Below are 25250 nucleotides of genomic sequence, written 5' to 3'. Positions count from 1 at the left end.
ACAACCCTATATTATAAGACCAAGACTTACCAATACAATATCTATTTAAATATAGAATTACTATTTAATATAGAATTCAGTGTGGATAGTAGTGATGAGCTTTAAGTGAAAAAAAAAATAAAAGAACAGAAACTCCATAATGGATTAGGTCTAATACAGCCTTTTTGTCATGAGTGAAGAGGCTAATGTAATATAAGCACTCATGAGTAATCAGATGTCTTCTGATGAGTGAATTGAAATGTCATAGCAGAAGTAATCCACTATACATTTTATTATGAATTTTTGTGGGTAGGTTTAAATTTATTTTCTGACTCATTTAATTTATTTAATCAAAATAAAATCTAAGATGCATGGAAAAACCAATTTTGGTAATAAGAGATTTACCCCAATATATTTATTCATTTCTAATGTTTTCTTTTTCTCATTAGTTGACTGGGTTATAATTTTTGCTTGTCATTCTTTATAGCTTTGTTTCTGGTTTTTGCTAAAGGCCACAAAACTACATACATCAAATATTTCCAACAATATTGTACTATTTTATGTGCACCAGAAATATCCCGGTGCTTTCGGTAGCTCCAATCAAATATGTCTTATACATGATTTGTCAGATTCCACAGATAAACTGTATTTTTGCAAAACTGGATTTTAGAAAATTTAGTCAATTAGAAATATATGTGGCTATGTAATTGGCTTCTATTGTTTTGCTCTTAACTCATCTAAGATGTAATGCTAAGATCGTCATATCATCATGATCTTTGGTGAGAATGTAATTGCTGAAAATGTTTTGAAACCACTGGGTCAGTGATTAAGAACAAAAGGGATTCAGTGTTAAATCAAAGTTCCCATACAACAGTCATCTTGATTTACAGGAAATGGGGATTCTACTGGGTTCACTTGAGAAGGGCTCACTGAACTTCTTAACTTCTCAGGGTTCTTGTAGTATGTTAGTAGGACATGCTTTAATGTGGATCACTAATCTCTTTTTCATAATCATTTGTTTCTAATAAACAACTGTCTCATTCTTTCATCTTTTAATACATCACTCAAAACAAATGACTCAGGGCTGGGCGCGGTGGGTCACGCCTGTAATCCCAACACTTTGAGAGGCCGAGGTGGGCAGATCACTTGGGGTCAGGAGTTGGAGACCAGACAGACCAACATGATGAAACCCTGTCTCTACTAAAAATATAAAGATAGCTGGGTGTGGCAGTGCATACCTGTAATCCCAGCTACTGGGGAGGCTGAGGCGGGAGAATTGCTTGAACCTGGGAGGCGGAGGTTGCCGTGAGCTGAGATCACCCCACTGCACTCCAGCCTCAGCAACAGAGCAAGAATACATCTTAAAAAAGAAAAAAAAAGATTCAGAAAATTTTAAAATTTGTTAAGTTTTTATCCTTCTTGAGCATATATATGTGACAGCCAGTTGAATTCCAGATGTTTTTCAGCTTACTTTTATATCTAACACCAGATACTACATAAATAAAAATAGTTAGAAGTTTTGTTTATTGAGTATTTTTGTGATTACATATCCAGACAACTTTCAAAACAACCAGTCGGTGGTTTCAAGTATGTTTTGATCTCCATCTTGTATCATATCATTCATATATTGTTAGCAAATGATGACTTTTACCTGTATTATTTGGAAGCATTTTATGAAGCTAGTTTTAGAAGTGCATTTAAAGAAACAGAAAAGCTCATACGCCTGCCTCTAACCAAGGACACAAGAGAAAGTGAATGAAGGTGTTTTAATTTTTATTTTTTGTCTTACCTTTCAATTCACACATAAACCAATATGGAAGTAGTACTATCTAATGTAGAAAATAGAAACCTATATATTTTTAAAGATTTTTGAGTGAGTGTGACTAGACAAGTCAGGTAATTTATCGTTTTCATTCTCAGGCCATAAAGATCCCTCTGGCAAACTGAAGAGTTTAATGACTACATATTTTCTTAAACTTTAACTGTCTTGAGTGAAGGGTACACATAGTTTGCACTATTGGTGAGTGAAAATGTCTGCCTTAAGCAAAGAGAAAACAGTCTTCCTCTGCCATGACAGTGAATAGAGACATACCTGTCAGAATTCAATATGGCAGCTACTCATGGAAATTATTCAGCACACACATTTTAAAAATTCAGAAATCTTAATTATCACCAAATCTAAAAAATCTGTGTCCTTTATTTACCTTTTCTGTTGGCTTTTAGACTCATGCTTAATTTCATAGCTAACAGTGCAAATCTTATCTTCATTTCTTAAAATTTCTAATTGGAACCCAGCAGTTGCATCCATAAAAGAAAATATTTCTTATGTGGAAATGGTGTAGCCTACTCCACTTTCCATCAGATACAGATTAAAGGAACAAGATAGAGCATAAGTGTGCATTTGTTATTTCAAGTACCAATTTTTGTTTTATCACTCAGGATGGGTTAGAGATTCTGTGTTAACAAACGGTCCCAAAATTTCAGTGGTTTTTCCATTTAATTTTTTAATTGATACATAACAATTGTATGTATTTGTGAAGTACATAATGATGTTTTGATACATATAATATGCAGTAATCATATCAGGGTAATTAGCATATCTATCATTTCAAACATTAATCATTTCTTTGTGTTGGGAATATTCCATATGGTCCTTCTAACTATCTGAAATTATGTAGTGTATTATTGTTAACTATAGTCATCCTGAAGTGATATAGAATACTAGAACTTATTCCTCATATCTAGCTGTAATTCTGTATTCTTTCACAAATCTCTTCCTATCCCTACCTTCCCCAACCATTCCCAGTCTCTAGATCAGTATTTTGTTTTTTGTTTTGTTTTGTTTTGTTTTGTGTTTTTTTGTTTGTTTGTTTTTGAGATGGAGTTTCGCTCTTGTTGCCCAGGCTGGAGTGCAATGGCGTGATCTTGGCTCACTGCAACCTCCGCCTCCTGGGTTCAAGCAATTCTCCTGCCTCAGCCTCCTGAGTAGTTAGGATTACAGGCATGCACCACCACGCCTGGCTAATTTTGTATTTTTAGTAGAGATGGGGTTTCTCCACATTGGTCACGCTGGTCTCGAACACCCAACCTCAGGTGATCTGCCCGCCCTGGCCTCCCAAAGTGCTGGGATTACAGGCATGAGCCACCGCGCCCGAGCAGGATCAGTGTTTTTTAAAACAATTTTTTTTAAAAAAGGTCTAAAGCCTATCAGTCCTTGGGCTACATGCCTATTTCATGTTGGCTGGGGCCTTGCTCTGGCATAAGTATTGACTTTCCTTGAGTATCCAGGGTGAAGGAATGTTGACACTCTGGTGATAGTGGCTGAGGGAAAGGAGAGTTCTGGAAGCTTTTGTATCAACATAAATCCCTCAGCCCGTAGTAATGCGTGCCATAATCTGTTACAACTCATGGGCCACAACAAGTCCCATGCCACACATAACCATGAAGAAGTCAGAAGGCAATCTAGCTATGTTTCTGGAAGGAGGGGACCACCACAAACATTCGGCAAGCACCGATAATGATTATCCGTATACTACCTGCAAATCTAAAACCCCAATTTAGTTTCCATTGCTACCAATCTTACCTAGTCTACATGCTGAATTAACTCCATATTTTAGGTATCGACTTTTTAAAGAATTGCATCTAGCATTTGGCCTTCTTCTTTAAGCAGAGTTATCTTTTATGTGTTATTGATGTGTTTTTGTTTTAAGGTGTTTTATCTTAAGTCAAAACAAACACTGGTGAATATGTCATTAGTTACTAAGCCTAATAATTATAACATTGATTCAACGGGATTAAAATTTATGCATGAGATTCTGCTATCAGGTTTTTCAGGGAGATGTTCTGTGACTCCAAGACTTACAGTTTCTGTGTTTTGCATGTCATTTTACAAATATACCAGAGAATAGACTGTGAGTCATAGAATTCTAACATCATAGGGTTGACAGGGAAGTGTTAAAAAAAATCATCTATTTCTTATATTTTGACAAGATTGTACACAAGGCATTATATATCAAGCCATTGAGGATGGGAGGGAAGACAGAGAAAATTATTTCCCAAAATTGTTTCATTCAGTTCATCATAGAGCAAGGTTGTCCCATATAACTGCTGTAGGGAATGTGGGTAGGGTTTGTCTTGTGAAAAATAAACTTATTTTTGGCCTTCTTTTTGCTTAAATTTCAGTAGCATGTTTTCTCTTTACAACAATTTTCAAACGAATCTACTTGGAAGTTTTGTATTTATCTCATTAGCAAAATTAATATTGTATAAGTTCATGAATATTCTGAATAATAATAAAAATGAAAATAAAACAATGTGTTATAGGGAGAAGAAAGCAGGATCACATTACTGTGATCCCTGAAGTGCCTTAATGTCTTCAAAGCCTCAGTTTCCTTCTCTGTACAATGGAGGAAAAAAAATCAACCTTTTGCAAATTAATAATATGAACTTGGAACTACACAGAGGTCTTATTTGCAGAACAGTCTTAGAATAACTACATAAATAGCAGCATGGTAAGTATAACTGTATATAAACAAGCACACAATTTTAAATGGAATTTAAATTTTATTATTCAGACCACATTGATTTTATCTGATCAATCTACTCTCACATATTTGAGTTACAAGGTCTGAGGGTGAATGGCATTGTGTGATGAATTCCAGCAAATCTGGGCTTTACTTAATCAACTTTTACAGTGTTGGACCAAACAGTAAATGCTGGTGAAGTTGATTTGTTCCTCTCTCCTTAACTTTGAGACGCTTAATCAAATAAAATCATAAAATTTAAAAGCTAGAAGTGACATTGAATTCATATCCTCTAATCCCTTCACTCACATTTTTTAAAACTGGGCTGTTATCAGTTAGGAATTTTATTCAACTGCTAGCGAAAGATTTTTGAAAGTTAATGCTGTATACAAATTATAAATATATACCTCCAATGTTTTTGCAAGTTTCTTGGCCTTCCCTATGTAACTGCCTACAGGGATGGCAAGGTTTGCACAGCGTCTTATTTATAAAATAATAAGAATGACGTTCAACCAAGGAAGCTGATTTTAAAAAGAAAGAAAAGAATGACAAAAGGCAAAAGGGTAAGTGGCTGATAAGTTTGTCTCATCTTAAAAACAGCCAGGGTTTTTTGGTTGTAACTTATTGCCCAGCATTTTTTTTTTTTTGAGTCTTCAATATTTTATTCAAGTTTCTGTAAGTGATGTTAATTACAGCATTTGAAGGGGAGGATCTAATTCCACACAAAATGGAAGACTTTAAAATGTACCCATTAAACTGCTAAAAAACCAGTTGAGTGATAAGAATACAAAAGAAGTCCAATTTAGAGTCTGAGTGTTGTCACCATGTGATTACAATCACACAGACTCTTCCAATTATAGCTGGAGCTCCTGGAAGCTATTTCTTACTCTGGTGCAAGGGCAAAAAAATACAACACAGGAAGGAATAAGTCCTGAATTATTGGCTTCATCACATCCACCTTCTCCACCCCAAAATGGCACGGAAGAAACAGTGACCACACCCTGCAGACCATCTGGTGTAAAAGAGGAGATGACGATGAACTGGGGTGGGAACAGGTCATGAAGATCTGTCTAAAAAAGTCTCATTCCGGTGAGTTTGTAACACTGTGAAGCAGCGAGCCTCTCACCAATTAGGGTTAGGAAACCAAGGTTCGATTCTCAGGAAATCACAGTTTCATTCATTTACCCAATATGAATTTACAAAGTGCCTACATATTACCAGCTACCACTTGAAGGCATTTCTAGATAAAAAAGAAACTTGGCATCTCAAAGGGGCTACCGAGTTCCCCCCAAGCCTACCACTGAAAGGACCTTTTTTGGAAATGGGTTTCTTTTGTACCTCTGAAAGGGTAACATCTTAAAGCTGAATCATCTTTAACCTCGAGGTCTAACATGTTTAACAATACTTGCATCCCAGTCATACAACATTAAAAGATACACTAAATTCTAAAGGTAGCTATGCTGCAAAATAGTTTAAAATTAAACAATTGTACGGTATTCATTCATGCTTGAAATTTCAGGCCTAGACCAAGCTTGTGGCCACCAGCCTTGATGTTCTTGCCATCCAGGAGAGCTGACAGTGTCAGTTTGATACCTGGCTGCAGGGTCTGAGTGCATCCTAAACCTATCAGGCTGGAGTTGTTGACTTTAATGGAGAAGCAGGCATGAGGGTCAATCTGATACTTGGCTGCTATTCCGAAGTGCATGTTACTGTTTCCTGCTGTCCAGACGAGATTGACAGCGGTCTCCAACTTCTTGTCCACCTTCTGGTGGATGGAGCCGCCCAACTCTGTCCCGTCATTCACATTAGTGTGAAGCCGGAATTCATCAGTCTTGGAGCCAATTGCAAAGTTGCTCTGGGTCACTCAGGAAGGACTTTGCAGTCTCAAAATGCATCTGGTACCCAGCCAGCCAGCCCGGTAACCCGGCACTAGAGCACCCCGGATGGAAGCCCAGCAATGTGGAAATCCACGTCACAGCCCAGGGGAATGTGCTCCCACTTGCACCCTGTCTTGATTTTAGCATTTTTTTTTCCCCCAGTGTTAGGTGAGGATGAATGGAAGGTCAGCCTCAGGGCACGTGCAAGCTGACCGTCCACGCTCATCTCGGTGCTTAGTGTATTGTCGGGGTTCCATTTCTCAGTAGACCTCAAGCCACAGTCCGTCCATCGGTACCTGGTTTCCAGACTGCCCGTCACTTTGGTGCTCTCAGTGTTGGCTGAGCCTGAGCTTGTAAACTCCGATCCATCCTCCGATTTCGTTTTCAAATCAAGCTTTATTAAGCCAATCCATAGCCCTTGGTGAAGACATCCCTAGCAGATTTGCCAAGATTGGCATACGTGGGTGGCACAGCCGTCTTCTGCTCAAAGGTGGCGGCGGGCTCGGCGGGGGCTGCTGGGGGGCTGCTGGGGGGCTGCTGGGGGCTGCTGGGGGGCTGCTGGGGGGCTACTGGGAGCTGCTGAGGGCTTCTGGGGGGCTACTGGGGGGCTGCTGGGGGGCTGCTGGGGCTGCTGGCGGGCTCGGCGGGGGCTGCTGGGGGGCTGCTAGGGGGCTGCTGGGGGGCTACTGGGGGGCTGCTGGGGGCTGCTGGGGGGCTTCTGGGGGACTACTGGGGGCTGCTGGGGGCTGCTGGAGGGCTGCTAGGGGGCTGCTGGTGGGCTGTTGGGGGGCTGCTAGGGGGCTGCTGGGGGCCTGCTGGGGGGCTGTTGGGGGCTGCTGGGGGCTGCTGGGGGGCTGCTGGGGAGCTACTGGGGGCTGCTGGGGGGCTGCTGGGGGGCTGCTGGGGCTGCTGGGGGGCTGCTAGGGGGCTGCTGGGGGCCTGCTGGGGGGCTGTTGGGGGGCTGCTGGGGGGCTGCTGGGGCTGCTGGGGGGCTACTGGGGGGCTGCTGGGGGGCTGCTGGGGGGCTACTGGAGGGCTGCTGGGGGCCTGCTGGGGGGCTGCTGGGGGCTGCTGGGGGGCTGCTGGGGGGCTGCTGGGGGCTACTGGGGGCTGCTGGGGGGCTGCTGGGGTTGCTGGGGGGCTGCTGGGGGCTGCTGGGGCTGCTGGGGGGCTGCTGGGGGCTGCTGGGGCTGCTGGGGCTGCTGGGGGGCTGCTAGGGGGCTGCTGGGGGGCTGCAGCACCGAGGCGGGGAGTTGCCCAACATTTTAATACAAGGCTCCACATTGCAAAGAAGGTGGGGTGATTTATTTTATGTTATTTATTTATTTTATTTTATTTCATTTTATTTTAATTTTACTATTTTTTTGAGACAGGGTCTTGCTCTGTAGCCCAGGCTGTAGTATAGTGGCATAGTCTCGACTCACTGCAACCTCCGCCTCCCGAGTTCAAGCGATTATCGTGTCTTAGCCTCCTGAGTAGCCAGAATCACAGGCACCTGCTATTTTTGTATTTTTAGTAGAGATGAGGTTTCGCCATGTTGGCCCGGCTGGTCTTGAACTACTGACCTCGGGTGATCCACCCACCTCAGCCTCCCAAAGTACTGGGATTACAGGCTTGAGCCACCACGCCCAGCCAGTGATATAGTTTTATGACTGGTCACCTTATGTATTCTTCCAATTCTCAAGTTCTATTAATAAAAAATGAAAGAATATAGATAATGCATTAGAAACATCTGCTGCAGGGGCCTGTTTTACCATTACGGATAACGTTATGAATACAAGTATTTCTGTTATTTATATTTGCCATTATGTCTGTTCTGGAATATTATCAAACCAGAATTATAATTAGCAAGAGACTATATAAATTAAAATCACACATTTTAAAGTAAAACTGAAGTTGGCTCAAATTAGGACTCCACCACTTGAGCAAACTACTTAGCACAAATTACTTAAACCTCGATGTTCTCATCTATAAAATAAGGGCTTTACAAGGTCAAGGACTAAATTAGATAATACATGTAAAGTGAAACGCCTAAATACAATGCCTAGGATATAGTAATTGCCCTGTAAGTTGTGAGTGCTACTATGAACCAGCCAATGGTCTCTGCTACATACTATGATTGAGAAATTAAAGATGGTTGACATTTTATATAAATCAATGTCAAGGTCATATTATTTATGAAATTATTGTACTTCAGGTCATCAGGATTGCTTTAGTGCATTTGAGACTCGTTTCTTAGATGACAATGATTCTAATCCATCTTCTATCAAAGTCTCTATTTCTCCGTTTAAATCTGGCAGTTCCGTCTTCTAGAGACATGACCAAGTCAATGATTTTGATTAGTCTGTGCTCCTTACCCAATATTACAATACCTGGAAAGTAATTATGTTTCTATTTTTCATTTTAATCTGCTCTTATCATATTGACAATATGGGCAATGGCCAAGTCCATTATGAGTTTCATTGCTTATGTGCCAGGTGTTCGGAAGTTCATTCTTTGAATCTAACGAAAGTAAAAGATAAAGTCACAGAACTCTGGTTCATTTTATGCATACATTATTCTAACTTTGGATAAAGAATTAACCATTCTTTTATATCCTGTATTGTTTAATGTCTCCCTTGCCCAGAAATAAGGATTTTTATTACAGTGACTTCAGTCACTGATGAGGCATACATACAGAAATCTCTTGTTAAGTAAGATTAGAATTTGTCTTTGGGCCTTTTTAAAGTTTCTGCAAACGGATAACCCAATTGCTCATGCTGGTTGACAGAACAACATTGAATATCTAAGTAGTCTAGGCCTTTGTCTGGTCACTAGAATTTGTCTTTTTGAGGTCCATTGGCTGGAAAGTTCATACTACAATTGAGTGTGCTATGAGTAAGACAGCTTTAATTGAAGCCTCTGAAGAGGGAAGGAAAATAACAAAGAAGACTCTTTTGTATCTTTTCCCGTTATCAATAATGCTTGGAGTGGACAGTGGTGGTGAATGACAATATAGAACATGCCTTTTTTCATGTGAAATTATTCAAATGATGCTCTGGCTATGTCATAATGTCTGCATTCTCCAGGTATATGTGAAACAGATTTTAATGGATGTTGGGTGGCTTCCATTCACTGTTTCATAGTTGAGAAAGTTGCTTATGCTATGGATCTTCCTTTTCTGTTGCTGTTCAGTCTGCCCCCAAGTGGTAGAGAGCCTAAAAACCCAAAAAGATAACAACATGGTCAATCCATGACTTATAGCTGCAATTGTATGCCTGATTGATTTTTGTTGGTATACAACAGCTGAACAATTTGAAATTTATCACATGGAATATGAATTCACCTGTTCAAATCATGGCAGTATAATAATTCTTGAAATTGTAGCTGCACATTTTAATTCATTACACCAAGTAAATAAACTTCAAGACATTCAGCCACCATTCATGAAATAGATTTCTAAAGGTTTTGTGGGGATCATTTTCTTTCTCTTACCCTCTTGTTTTAAAACTCCTCTCCCCACCATGGCCTTATACTGGAAGACATTTTTACTCTTGATTTCTAGCAATTGCTGGCTGGTATTGTTGAGTTGTAATATTTCAGTGTGATTCAGAGCTCTGACCATTTTCAAGTTCTTAGGAGCCCTCTCGTCTCATTTTTAAACATGGTCTTTGGGGAATGACAGTGATTGTGACAGATGGTAAAGGAATAAGATTGCACTTTGGCGCTGCTTCTGTCTTTGCCTCTTGATCTTTTCCCACTTTCTCAAGGCAAATTATAGATTTCCTTTTGCCTCTAGAGGGACGCAAATTGCAGTTGCCAGTTATATGGTTCTTTGTTTCTCTTTCTAGCTCTTAAAAAAAAAAGAAGGGCTCTTATTTAATTAAACATTGTCATTACATTTATTGTTGATGAAGGGTACTGATTTGTATGTTGGCCAAATATCTGACCAGACAAGGGAGAGGACTTGTTGAACTACAGGCAAAAAAAGAAAAAGAAAAAGGAAAAAAAACTTTTGTTGCTTTTGAAGGTAGCTTCCCTCTAGTGGCAAAAACTGGTACTTCATGTATAGACTACAAGGGATTTTTTAAAAAAAATTTTTTTGTTATCTCTTTTTAAAACACTATCTGATATGTATAATTTATATATCACACATTTTAATGAATGTGGCTTGCAACTAAAATCGAGTTTCCTAAAAAGTTTAGAAATCTTTTCAGTTATCAAATTCATAATATTAGGTATGCAAAGTAGGCAAGATGCTTTACTGTTCATTTTGTTCTTCAGTAATCCCACACATACAACACACAATTCCAAATGAAAGGATTCTAGTTGACTCACAAGATAGTTAATAAAGGGGTTCTAGATTTTTTTCATAATTTATCAAAGGAGTGTGAAGGAACTTAAAAAGTATCACATAAGTTCGGATGGTGGGCATATTGCTGTACTTCTCTGTATATTAGAAATATTTTAGGCTGGGCACAGTGGCTCATACCTGTAAACCCAGCACTTTTAGAAGTCAAGGTGGAGGGTTACTTGAGCCCGGGAGTTCAAGATCTGCCTGGGCAACATAGGGAGACCCCATCTCCACAAAATATTAAGAAATTAGCCAAGCATGGTGGCACACACCTGTGGTTCCAGCTGCTTGGGCAGCTGAGATAGGAAGATCACTTGAGCCCAGGAGTTCGAAGCTGCAGTGAGCTGTGATTATGCCACTGCACTCTCCAGCCTGGGTGACAGAGAGAGAGAGACCCTGTCTCAAAAAAAGAAAGAAAGAAAAAGGAAAAGTTTTATACTGGAAAAATTTTAGAGAGAGGTGATAGAATCACTAGATAGTTAAAATTTAAGTATTAGAATTTAAAGGGCACTAGAGATTAGTCGAGTGTTACAGTTTTAACTTGAACTTACTCGTTCACATTCATGTAACCACTAAGAAAGGATTTAAGCAATGCCAGGAATGCGCTATAATTTAGACAATGTGCAGGAAATACAAGAACAACTTAGACAGGCAAGCGGCAAGTGAACAGAGAACTGAGCAAAGAGATGAGTGCTAATAGAAATATGTATAACAAACTAAGGGAGCACACCAAGGACAAAGTGGCCCTTTGTTTGAGATGGAGAAAAGGACAGTTAAGTACAGAAGATAGGTGTAAATGATCAAGAGTTTGGGCACAGTGCACGGGTATTTTCCATGCACATAGCACCATGGGAAGTGGTTCTGAGCAATCAGGAGACAACAGGGCTTCAAGTATGGAAGGCTTAAATGGAGAGAGCTGAGGGAGACTTGTTGTTAATAACTTTGCTAGAGCAAGTCCTAAGCAGGCACTGTTTTATACCATAATAATCAAATGAGAGAATATGAGGTTTGGTTCCCCAGGCTCCACATGTGACTATGAATAATCTTGTAAATAATATATTCCTTCACAAAACACAAGATAGTCTAGAATAACCGAATGAAATGATGTTTTTTGCTTCTTTGACTTCTGACCAAATATGGTGTTCCTTGGAAGGAATTATGTTTGACACTGTATTGTATGACTGGAAAAAAATCTATAATGAAGAGGTGCTCAAATTTGAAGTATCACTGAGAAAATTCACTTCAACAGAAGTCTGGTGATGGGAGAATTAAGCATACTCAAAAGTTCTAGTTGCATTCTGAAGTCAATTTCAAGTTGTCAGTCCTAATTGGGAGTGGGGTTTGTCTAACATAATGCTTAAGACATTTTTGTTGGCAAAATTTCACAATTTAAAGGAACACGATACAAGCTTGGAAGAAATGCAGCAGATTGATGACCAAGACCTAGGCAATCTGTAAGTAAGGAAATGGGATGTCAGGAGAGAAATTGACAGTTGTTTAGATAATATCCACACTTGGTTGGATGGACTATATTTTATAGATATTTTCATCCTTGAATAGTTTAGTTTCTAAGATCTTTATTATGAAACAAGAACATAGGTATAATATATATGTTATATATAACATATATATTACAGTTATAAAGAAAGTGTATGTAATTACTTGTATCAAATAGTGTTTTATCTGACTCCCTCCATGTCCATAAACATATTTTCCACACTGGCTATCACCCATGTTCACTCCCACCTTTACATTCTCAAAGATTTCCAACTGCCCAGGACTATGACCTTCATGCCCCAAGCACATTAACCCTCCTTTGGCAATACTCACCTGCTGTTGACTTTTCATACTCTCCTGAGTTGAGCCTTAATTGTGTCTTATGACAGTTATCTCAAGACTCTGATATAAGGTATAAGATGAGATCAAGTTTGTAATCTAAGAAGCTCCTCCATGCTAATAGAATAACACATTTGCATTTTGACCTGTTCTTTCTTCCAAAATTAACCAAGAAAAATAGCTTTTCTGTAGAACATGGGCTATTTGAGAAAATGTGTGTCAAATGACTTTGTCATCATTTAATCACACCAAGTGCATGCCTTTGGACTCTAGTTGTGTATAGAGCTAAACCAATATTTGATAAATGTTTGCAATACTGATAACAAATTTCTGAGATAATTGGGCAATGTTATTCTTGTCTTTTAAGGATGAAACTCCTGAAAATGATTACAAAGCCCATTGCTTCATCACACACAAACACATCCACACAAACACATCATACACACACACACACAATTTTCAAGCTTTGAAAGGCTCATGTGTAAGACAAAGGGTATTTTCAGTAGGCTTGGAAATCACTTGGCGTTTTTGAGATTTGCCAAACAGCTTGAGATACTTAAAAATATTTTTGTTCAACCAAATTCCAAACATGTTTTTTCGAGTACTTTTTTTAGGTCAATTTTTATAACCATGTGTAATTTCAAGAAAATTTAACCCATATGTTTGTTTCTGTTAGTGTATATTCAGATTGATTTATAACACAGATGTAAGTATTTCTCTTAACACTGGTATATGAAGAGGGTGAGAGGGTCTCCCAATTTGCTGCTTGGGACAGTCCACAGTGAGACTTTAGATTAATGATCACAGACTATAACCCAGTTCTAATCTCAACACAGTCTCCATGATAAAAGTCACAGGGGACTGGCTATAAGTGTCAGCAAAAGATCAGATCCAGTTACTGCAGTATGTTGATGAATGTGTGTTCCTAGCACGGACTCAGAAGATGGAACTCCGATTGATGACTGTACGGCACTGTGAGAATGAAGCCTTTAAGTGCTACTAAAGGTCTTTACCAACTGTGATGAAAAACTGCATCTGTGAGTAATGCTACTTACTGGCAAAATAGGACTGTGACCTGCCAACATATTCCATTATTTTTTGTGGCATCGAGTATAAAAGTAGACCTGTTGTCCTGTTGCAGGGCAAGTAGAAACACAAGTCAAAATAATACCGTACTTTATAGGCCAGGCGCGGTGGCTCACGCCTGTAATCCCAGCACTTTGGGAGGCCGAGGCGGGCAGATCACGAGGTCAGGAGATCAAGACCATCTGGTTAACACGGTGAAACCCCGTCTCTACTAAAAATATAAAAATAAATAAATAAATAAATAACTGGATGTGGTGGCGGGCGCCTGTAGTCCCAGCTGCTGGGGAGGCTGAGGCAGGAGAATGGTGTGAACCCGGGAGTTGGAGCTTGCAGGGAGCTGAGATTGTGCCACTGCACTCCAGCCTGGGTGACAGAGCAAGACTCCGTCTCAAAAAAAAAAAAAAAAATACTACCATACTTTACAGGGATAGCAAAAATGAATTTTTAAACTAGCATGTGTTTCCTATAAGTAATTCTTAAAATTAAACGGAAATAGAAAAACCCTAACGAGAACCTCAGAGTCAGCCAATGTGCCACCTTAGAAGTAAGTGATACTCTCTCCATGGTCAAGATGCTGTAGGTAGGAATGGATAATAACAGGATGTCAGAGTAAGTGCCAAGTGGAAGGAAATTAAAGTATAGTTATGATGTAAGGGGGCAGACATAGGTAATTTTAAAAACAAGGATATTTTAGAAATAAGAAATGATTCATAAGTATTGCTTGTGAATGCAAACCAAAAGTCAGATATCACATGCATAATGACGTCTGACTCTATCCAAATACTTACAACATTTTCAGGGAAAAAAAAATATACTCTCTGATCCTGAATGTTGTCCCTACAGAGGAAAGAAAATGAACCTGTTTACCAGAGGGAGAAATCTCAGTGACTGAAGAAGTCAAACAACTTTTTGAACTCTGAGAGCCACCTTAGCTGTTCTGCTTCAGGGTTTTGGGCAACATAACAACATCTTTATGAATGTTACCTTATAGAACGTTAGTTATACCAGAGCAGACGCAACTGGGGATTTGACAACTCTGCCACACTTTGACTGGACTGACATTTCCTTAGCAGTAACAAGCTGCTACTGTCTGGTGCCATGGGGGCCCTGGGCTTGATTTAGTAGCACTGACATTGACTGCTTGTTATTTCATATCTTAGAGCTGTCAGGAGGCAACTGATGTCAGCATAAAATTATTTGATAGCTCTGCATCTTGGGCAAAATGTGAATCTATCGATGTTATAAAATAGTCATCAAATTCTTGGAATTAGGGGGTGGAGATAATTGAGAAAGAATACTTACCTGGTTTATTGTTAAATAATCTTTTGTTTAAAATTTGGTTCACATAAATATGAACTGTAACTATCTATTAGGGACATACTGGTTGTACTCATTAAACTACATGCTCATCTAATTCTAACAACAGTTTCAGAGGATAAATAGTATTATTTTGATCCTCATTTGACAGTACAGATTATACTCCTGGAAGATGGAAAAGCTGGGACGCAAATGCAAACAATCTGGTTCCAAGATCCGTGCTTTCACCTTGAGTTACATGGTTTTTCCCATGGAATTGAAGATCCTAGATAAATGGAATTATTTCCTTGAGTTGCCGTTGATTTTTTTCTTTAGTTTTAATTTTAGAAAACATCTGTTATTTTATTGAGGGAAAATAGCAATTAGTGCCTTGTATGATCTGATAAATACTCACTGAATGAAAATTGGAACTTTTTATCATCCTCATAGCTTTTCTGGAGTAACCATGTATCCAATGGAATGATTCTAGTCCTAAATGGAGTTGGTCAAAGACTAATTCTCTCATTACAGTACTTACTTTAACACAGTATTTGAGAACACTTTGAAAATTTGAGGAGTAGTGAGTAAATGTGGGGAATTTTGATTAATAATCTCAGTAATAAAGACTATTAGAAGCTCGCAAAAAATAAGCAAGAAATACTTATCAAATTTATGAATTGTAGCTCAGTTTACCATTCTGTTGATCAAATCACTTATTTTTAAACACAGTGATCTTCAAATATAGCCATTTCTAAAGAATGCTTTCTGAAAATCACCAGACAACCCCAAATCATTTCCATTTATAGTATTTTGTATGTCCATTGATCTTGTTTTGTGTTGTTTAAAAGTATAATCTTTTATGTTTTTTGATTAACTTGAACAATGACAGATCACAATTTAATTTCTAGAATGTGTCTTTGTATGTGAATGTGTTCCTTTTTTTCAAACAAATCACAAAGATCTAGGGGAATTGTGATTCTCTAATTCGAGCTCAGTATATACCAGTTGAAAGCATTTAGTTGTGATTAAAACAGATTGAAGGAGATAATCCCTCTGAGAAAGCAGCTTCAAATAGCTTAGCAGTGCTTCTTCGGGGATAAGAACTAACACAACACAAGCTAATTCCTCCAAAGTCTCCCTGGTGGAGCTGCAGACGTACCTTTCATTTGTTGTTTTTCTTCCCTATAGCGTTCTATTTGAATTCCTCTTCAATATGAATTCTGCTTTAATAACAGTTTACTCATTTTGTTTTCCAAGAACCAACATTTACCCTTTTGTGCTAACTGATACAGGGAGATACACTTCATATAGTATTAATAAATGAAGAGTGTGCAGGCAGCTCTCAATTTACAATTGAATGATATTATAAAAGTTCATAGGTAAGTCATAGACAATTTAGAACTCGGGATAGAATTTATCATAGAAATGTTGTTCTATAAAATTTGGTTCCTTGGTTAACCCTTCAAAGCCTATTGAACTCACAATGTAGCTGAATATACCTTATGTAACTAGTACAAGTTCTGTATAGCAGCAGTTCTATGAGAATACTTCCAACCAATATTCTGGATTCAATATTGGGAAGAAAAAACGCCTTTTCCTTGGGAATGCCTTCAGATTTATTTCATTCACAGTGTATGTCATTTCGAGGATCAGAGAAACTGACAGGTCTGTATCTTCTCGGAGTAGTGTGCTGGAGATAGGAGAAAGAGGAAGAACTAGATAAATAACAAGTTGTAGGGTGAGATTTTCTTCATTTTCCTATCCCCTTGGATATGCTGTAACTCCATTTTACAATTTAAGAACATGCCCTTGAAAACCGGACCCATTATTGGAGAAGGGATGAGTAAAGTGCATATATGGACCCCAACTATCAAAGGCTAAGAAAAGAAAATAGGAAGCAAATGCCCAATGACAATAGGCAAAGAAGTTATGACTCCTTCAGCCAAGCCCAATTGAAGATAGAAGTGGTACAGATCTCATGCTCCTGGATATTAGACACATATGGAGCAATGAAATTTCAAAAACTATGTTGACCCTTAACTATCTGTATTAAAAAACATTGAAGATTTAATGGCCAGGTGTGGTGACTCACGCCTGTAATCCCAGCACTTTGGGAGGCTGAGGTGGGTCGATCACCTGAGGTCAGGAGTTTGAGACTAGCCTGGACAACAATGGCAAAACCCCGTCTCTACTAAAAATACAAAAAATAGCCAGGCATGGTGATGTGCACCTGTAATTCCAGCTACTTGGGAGGCTAAGGCATGAGAATCGCTTGAACCCAGGAGACGGAGACAGAGGCAGAGGTTGCAGTGAGTGGAGATCGCACCACTGCCTTCCAGCCCGGGTGACAGAGTGAGACCCTATCTCAAAAAAAAAAAAAAAAAAAAGAACATTAGAAATGTTCCTGTTTACTCACCCCCTTTTCCTTCCCCAATTCCCCCACACCCCTCTGCCCCCATCACTTCCTCTTCCCTCCCAAAATTGCTTTAAGGATTTTCCTTTCTGCTGTACCCATGATGCAGTGATGGTGAGCCACACAGTACATTACTATAAGTCCCTGTTGAGTTGAGGAATTAACCAAATGCTACCACAGAGTTTATTAATAAAGTTTAGGCCAAATTGTGAAGGGAATTATATTTTAAGGCACAGAACACAGTTTGCTATGTAAAGTTTTGTAAGCTGGAGCAACAATGCACAAACTAATATTCTATGAAGAGTTCCTAGCAAGCCAGAATTAATTGACTACCAGCATCTAACCAAACCTAAAGTTTTAATCTAGCTTTTATATACAGATCACCTGCCAGCACTTCATCATTTTTGTATATGCTGTTTGCTGTGCTATTATGTGGTGATTGATCTGCTGTTTAATTTATAGTAATGATGATGGCCTGGCATTAACAATAATGGCATATGTTAAAAATGTAAGAGAGCATCTCAGCAATAAAAGAGATAGATATAGTTCAGAACCTTTTAACATTGCATTGCCCCGTTAATGTTTCACAACACTTTATACTCTGAAAAAAATAAAATAAAATAAGGAAGTGGCATAAAAATAGCATGTAAAGTGTTATTCCCACATGCTGTTCTTGGTCTTTGGCATGCCTGTTATCCCCACATTCTCCGAAAATGACAAGAATGCATCCCATCTGATACATCCTGTGAAAAATTTAACAGCATATTTGAAAACACAAAATACTGTTTTCATAAACTGCTGAAATCTGTGATAGTTTGGCAGTAATCACAGGAACAATGCTGGAACACAACTTTTAATTTTTTCTTTTCCTTGCGTTCTCTTGTCAAACTCACTGAACTTCCCTGTTCTGTGTTGCTTTCTGATGCGTTGATCCAAGTCTCCCTAAAACACACATGCTAATGCCTAAACAGAGCTTAACACTTGACTTTTCCCCATTAATTAATAGTCCAGTGTTGATATTGATGTAGTCTTTCTTTTGCGGATAAAAAGAAACAATCTGAAGCTAATTTAGCATTGGGTAAAGTAGTAACACAGCTTTTAAGAAAAAGAGGAATGAAGCAATGGGCAAAACCAGATGTAAGATCTTCTAGACAGATACGTGTGGCTACAATTCTATCAAGGCAGAACTCTGGAAGCTTCTGTTTCTATTTTCATTCTCTTATACTCCTTCAGAATTTAAGAATCACTCCTTGTCTCCATGACAAAACATAACAAATGCTGTTTGTTCTAGTGTTCAGGCTAATGACATAGTGTTTAGTTAACCCTTGGTTACACAAAATAACCTTCACATTAAGAGTAATCCTGCACCATTTATGAAACAGAAGCATCATACCTGGCAGCTTTTTGTCAATAAGCATATTAAAAAGAAATTCCAAAAGAAAGAGTTCAGTGTAGTGACAGTGATACTATAGTGACTTCTTCAGCCATTTCTTGCTGGAGAATTAATTCTCCTTAATTCCGCTTCTCTCCTGCCCTGTGCCGCACATTGGGTCTCTACTTCCCCACAGTGCTTAGGAGACGTGCATTCATCCAATTTGTACAGTCAGTCTAAGGATTCAGGCAGACTACATAATTCATTGGAATACACTGACTGTGTAGACCAGATTATAACCTGTCTCTGCTTTTGGTGTTATGTGAGGGTGGCACAATGACAGAAACAATGGTAGCTAATACCTATGTATGCTTACTATATTTGACATATATTATCTCATTTAGTTTTCACAGTCTGGAGCTTGGAGTTATAAAGGAAGGATTCTTGGAGATGATGGAAGCTCAGTAAAGCCAAAAAACATGAACTTCAGCATTAGACAAACTCAAACTAACTTAGTAATATTTCTACTTTTCCTTTTTTTTCTTTTTTAATATAAATTAAACCATTTACTCCTCCACTCTACCCTAAAGTCCAAATGTAATATATATAACGGCGTATGATTTGTCCTGATTTGTTGTCCATACAAATTCTCTGTGTCAGAGAATAACCTAGAACTTGGTATGCTTTATGTTTAATAATCATCCAATATGTTGTTAAAGATTTTATTTATACTTGTGGCTGGGCGCAGTGGCTCATGCCTGTAATCCCAGCACTTTGGGAGGCCGAAGCGGGTGGATCACTTGAGGCCAGGAATTTGAGACCAGCCTGGCCAACATGGCAAAACCTTGTTTCCACTAAAAATACAAAAATTAGTCTGGTGTGGTGGCACATGCTGGTAATCTTAGCTACTCAGGAGGCTGAGGCAGGAGGATTGCTTGAATCTGGTAGGTGGAGGTTGCTTTGAGCTAAGATCACACCACTGCACTCCAGCCTGGGCAACAGAGCGATTTATTTAATCTTTATTTTCTCCAAAAAGAAAATAAAGATTATACTTGAATAGCAGTCAGTTATAAATGAGCTGAGAGGGTGAAGTAAAGAAGCCTGTATAGACAATGAACAGAGACAGACTTTTGTGATGCGTGTTTAAGGGATTATTAGAAAATCATTTTGGATTGGACAACTCAAGAAAGAAAACTTTGGTGGGAGGTTTTACAAGGTCTTCAAAGCAGGCAAAGAAATGTGGGTTTTGATCTGACCACATTATACGCACTTTGCTTATTTATCGTTGAGGTATATTACTAAACACCATCTTATCCTATTTCAGTAATAATCTTTGTTTATTTGGTAAAGTGTTATTTTTTTTAAGGGTTAGCAATTCTAAGTTCCACTGTGAAACAGTCAAGTGATATTGTTTCTCAATATTTGATTGACTTGATTCATCCATTTTCAAAGAAAAGGTAAATCATATAGTATTCTGTATGATGTAGACTGTGTCACTCAGAGTGAAAAAGTTACCTTTGTCTTCCACCATTTGAGAATGTGCTGTTGAATTTGAGAAGAAGAGAGCCCCGGGGTATTAACCACACACATTCTCCAATCTCGATTTCAAAATGTTCAGTAGAGGTTTAGGGTATGACAGAAAAACATTAAGCCCATTAATATGGTAATTACAGTGTTTCTTGCTTCCTTGTACCCTGAACTGATTAATACATAAACAGGACTCAAAATATAAACTTTATGTTTAGTGAGAGTGCCAATATCTATGTCTGAATTCATCAATGCCATCTTAGGAGCCAGGCAATGTCTGTTCACTGCCTAGTGCCTTAGGGAGACTGTTTAATGAGGAGATGTGAAGCCTTTTACAGTTTATTGTTGATGACATTTTAGGGACACTTGCAGTGGGGTAGACTGAAAAACAATAAAGCTGGGTATTTTCTTGGATGTGGTTTATGTGCCCCAGAGTGTTGTATCAGATTTTATCAGTAATCAAATTTCTACTTGATAGCAAAAACAAAAACAAAACCTTTTTAGAAACTTAATTTCATATATTGAAGGCAAAGAAAAAAATACTTGTAAATCTGATACCTGAATTTTCTTAAAATTCAAAGAATTTCAATTTTTCTAGTTATTCAGTTGAATTAAAGGTTACTACCACTGTTTTTACAAGCTTGAACGGCCTATTTATTTATTTATTTATTTATTTATTTATTTATTTATATATTTTGAGATGGAGTCTCCCTCTGTCACCTAGGCTGGAGTGCAGTGGCGCGATCTCGGCTCACTGCAACCTCCATCATCCAGGTTCAAGCGATTCTCCTGCCTCAGCCTCCCGAGTAGCTGGGATTACAGGCACGTGCCACCACGCCCAGCTAATTTTTGTATTTTTTGTAGAGACGGGGTTTCACCATGTTGGCCAGGCTGGTCTCAAACTCCTGACCTCAGGTGATCCACCTGCCTCGGCCTCCCAAAGTGCTGGGATTCCAGGCGTGAGCCAGGGCGCCCGGCCTGAAATGCTTGTCTTTTCGGTTAGATATGGTAGTGTTATAACTATTGATATCCTTTGTAGTCTGTACTTAAAAACCCTGAAATGGCTTGAGGCAGTTCCACAGCATAAATTCAATATGAAAGTCTATTCAGATAACGATTCTTATATTGTGTACTATATTAATATACGTAATGTGTTTTTATGTCTGTTGCCTAATACTTTCAAAATGAAAAGAAATTGAACAATATATTTTTCTCTTGCCTTTGTTTTCATTGGAACCTTTTGTGACCACCTTGTACTTACTAACATTGTGAGACTGGCACAACGCTGTGGTGAAATGTGAGCCATCAGAGTCTGTCCAGGTGGGCTGGTGTTGGTGTGTCTTCATGATCGGGTCTGGTCCTCAGCTCTGTAGGTACCTTTTACAGAGGTAGTATTATGGGGTGTGTGGTTAAAAGCTCTGGAAATGCACTTTGTAGACTTGAATCCGACCCCATCAATTTCTTAGTGTGTATAGTTATGTAACTCATAGTCATGTAACTCATAGTCATGTATGTAATCTCAGTATGTTACATAACTTAGTGTGACACAGTTACATAAGTTATGCACATAACATAGCATAAATAACTACATAACATACATACTTAACATACATAACTGTTATGTACATAATGTATATTTAGTACATAAAAGTTGCATAATAGACATATTTGTGTAATTAGGCATTAACTCCAAAAGATGTAGTACATATTTGTACCTGCTTGGGTTATCATCATAATAAAAACAGATAATGTTTGTAAATACATTAGCTCTAATGTATAACACAAAATTAACCAGTATTAGTTGCTGCTGTTAATATTAATGCTAACATTAATTAATTAATATTACTGTGTAATCATCTGAAAAGCGCTTGCTCAATACCAGGTTAAAAACAGAGAGCGCTAGAGCGACTTATTACAAATTTACCCAGGTAATAGAAAACCCGAATACCCTTCCTCACTTAAAGCAGAAAATGTGTCTGTGATGATTTGCTCTTCTGGAACCATTTCCGGTTGGTATTAAGTGAAATCTACTAAATTTTGTATCCCAGGTTTCTCTTCTCTGTACTTTGTGCAGATACCTCTGTTTCCCTAAAAAGAATTATCTGACCAGATACAATGCATATGATTATGGTTATTCTAGCTTAAGCCAGTTTATTATAATAGATTTAGTTGAAGCTTGGTTATATTCTGGCGTCCGTCATTTTATTAATCATGAAGAGGTTATAGCTTTAGATTTGTTGATTCAACCATGCATTCTTAAGATGATGTCGCAGACACCTTAATTAAACCTGGATGTTCCTAAATTTCCTCAGACATTACTTTCACCGTATTTCTAACGTTACACTTAGAAGGGAAGCTTTCTGCTTCTGTGCAGTTGAAATGGTAAAGAATCCTAGATTTTAGTTTTATTAGATTGATTAGAACAGAATGCAAGTATAGAAGCTTTTAAGTGAAAAGATCTATGTGAATAAAAATATATGCCTATATTTTTGTTACAAACCAGTGATTTAAATTTAAATGCATATGTTTATGTAGAGAAGTATGTTTGTTATTATAATAAACAATAAAAAGCCATTGCTCACGTGACTCATGAAAGCAAACCTGACAATGACTTTTCTCTCATATGTCTGTAGCTATCACATATGCCTACATTTTTACGAATGTGTGTCCACTATATTGTTATAACCATCTGCAATCAAATGTGTTATGCAAAACAAAGACTCAATTGGTACAACTAATTCTTTGATTCAATGATGAAAATCATCACATTATGTTATTTAGAGTAATTACTTATAGCTTAGGTTGGGATGGACACTTTTCCGGAAGAAAATGTGTACTTCGTTTCTGTTTTTTTCTGAAATAGGGATGGAAAGGGTATTAATCTAGCATTAAAAAGGGCGAAGCAACAAGCTTCCCTGATTGGAGTGTAGGTCCCAAGCATTTTACTGATAAATTCATTCAGATTGAGTAAGCTCTTTAAGCTCTTTCTTTCTTCCTTTCTTTCCTTTTTTAGTTAAAGCCTCATACTCTAACACCTATTCTCCTGCCCACAACTATACCTTTCGGTAAATGTTCTTCAAACTAACAGGTACTTCTCTCCTAACGCCTAAATGAGCTCAACCACCATGGAGAAGTGATAGTTTTGATTGGTAGATACAAAGTGATCATTTCAGCACTGTGTGAAGCTGTACACGGATTAGGTAGTAGCCAAAGAAACAGTAGGGTGGCCAGAGATTTTGAGGGAACAAAGGCAGAACAGAAAGTGAGAAGAGGCCAAAACAATACATCAGTCGTGTAAATCTGCCTTGGGCACTGCTGACCTATATGAAGCTGAATATCATCTTCAGTGACATCTTCGGTGTACCTGTCCTGGATTGCCTGTGCTTGGCTTCGGGCACTAATTTTCTTTCCTCATACAATCCAATCCATTAAACATCTGCTATAGTTTTTCTGGCCTGAAGAGAAATTTCGTTTGTTTGCTTGTTTGTTTTGGCCTAGTTCCAGGCCCAGGATAAGATGAAGCATACACTGCTTTCATTCATTCATACATCACATATATGCTTCTCTTCAACCTTCTCTTCCTTGCTCTCTGACATACACAGGCACTTCTAAAGCTCTGGGATATCCCTTACCATATAACAAACTTCCTGGCAGAAGCAGAGGCAATAGCTCTCTAGTAGTGCTTGGGGGAGTGACAGATACTTTCAAGACTGACAGAAAAAAGAAAACCAAGCTCTTTTTCAGGAACTGTATATATAGTGGGTCTTAGTGAGACACAAATCTGCCACTAAGGTAGCAATTATTAGGCTTTATAATTGAGATTTACTTGTGGACCTGAAAACTCTACACAGTCCGTAAGAGAATTTCCTGTATTCCCTGCATAGTAGGAGCAAGACGCTTATCTATCGTAAGATTATGTGTATTATTCCATTTGACATTTTTAAGTCTATTGAAGTAGGCGAGAAAGGTGGACCTTTGCAAAGATACTGATTGCCCAAACTAAAAGAAGTTAAAACTTGAAGTGGTAATTTAGTGTTCTCTTCAAAGGTTGTTTAAGTACACACATTATTAATATACACTTAGTTTATGCTTTTGACATAGCAGATCAGACTTTACACCTGGAAAAATTGTAAAGACAAAGGTCAACGTTGGGCATGGTGGCTCACCCCTGTAATCCCAGTACTTAGGGAGATTCTTTGAGGACAGGAGTCTGAGACCAGCCTGACCAACATCTTGAAAGCTTGTCTCTACTAAAAATACAGAAATTAGCCGGGCATGGTGATGCATACTTGTAATCCCAGCTACTTGGGAGGCTGAGGCGCGAGAATCACTTGAACCCGGGAGGTGGAGGTTGCAGTGAACCAACATCACGTCATTGCACTCCAGCCTGGGTGACAGAGGGAAACTCGTCTCAAAAAACAAACAAAAAAAGCAGAGATAAAAAAAAATCTGTATGTTCATCTATAGCCACAGCTGTACCTATGTTCTTTAACTTAATTATAAAACAAACATGATAGTATTTAGTTTGCCAAAATGTAAATATTTTCCACTTCTATTCACTCACCTAGGCTGGCTTCTTTACAATAGACCCCAAGCCCATTCATAATTGACCTATCCCCTACTTGGGTCTACATATGATCATAAATAACAGCTCTCACTACTGAGTCATTATTAAACAGGAAGCATACCAAGTGTTACGTTACTCTCTGATTCATAGTAGCCATCAAGAAAAAGGAAGAAACATAGAAAATAATTTATAGTGATTTATTGAATGGCAACTGAGCCTAACTGTGTGTTAGGTAAGGCAACTTTGATTTTAAAGAGCTGACACTACAATAGAAGAGAGAGATATCCATCAAAGATAAGCAATGCAACCTTGTTAACGGCTAACTTTGTCAGTTAATGATGCCCTAATGGTTTGATGGGAAGAAAAACCTCAGAAATTAAATGTTGAAATTGTAATAATGGAGGCATATGCAAGGTACTGTAAGAACAAAAGAGAAGCTTT

The 25250-nt window shown here is 38.3% G+C and overlaps 1 protein-coding gene and 1 pseudogene across 21 annotated transcripts in view; one reads left to right on the top strand and one right to left on the bottom strand.

Annotated features, from left to right (window-relative positions):
• The window catches only part of ROBO2 (roundabout guidance receptor 2), a 608922-nt gene that overhangs the window by 263461 nt on the left and 320211 nt on the right, over nucleotides 1-25250 (top strand). The window lies entirely within an intron of this gene.
• Nucleotides 5927-6837, bottom strand: LOC129033685 (voltage-dependent anion-selective channel protein 1-like; annotated as a pseudogene).

The sequence above is a fragment of the Pongo pygmaeus genome, chromosome 2, assembly GCF_028885625.2.
Source record: "Pongo pygmaeus isolate AG05252 chromosome 2, NHGRI_mPonPyg2-v2.0_pri, whole genome shotgun sequence".
NCBI lineage: Eukaryota > Metazoa > Chordata > Mammalia > Primates > Hominidae > Pongo > Pongo pygmaeus.
This window is presented reverse-complemented; position numbering and strand designations above follow the sequence as displayed.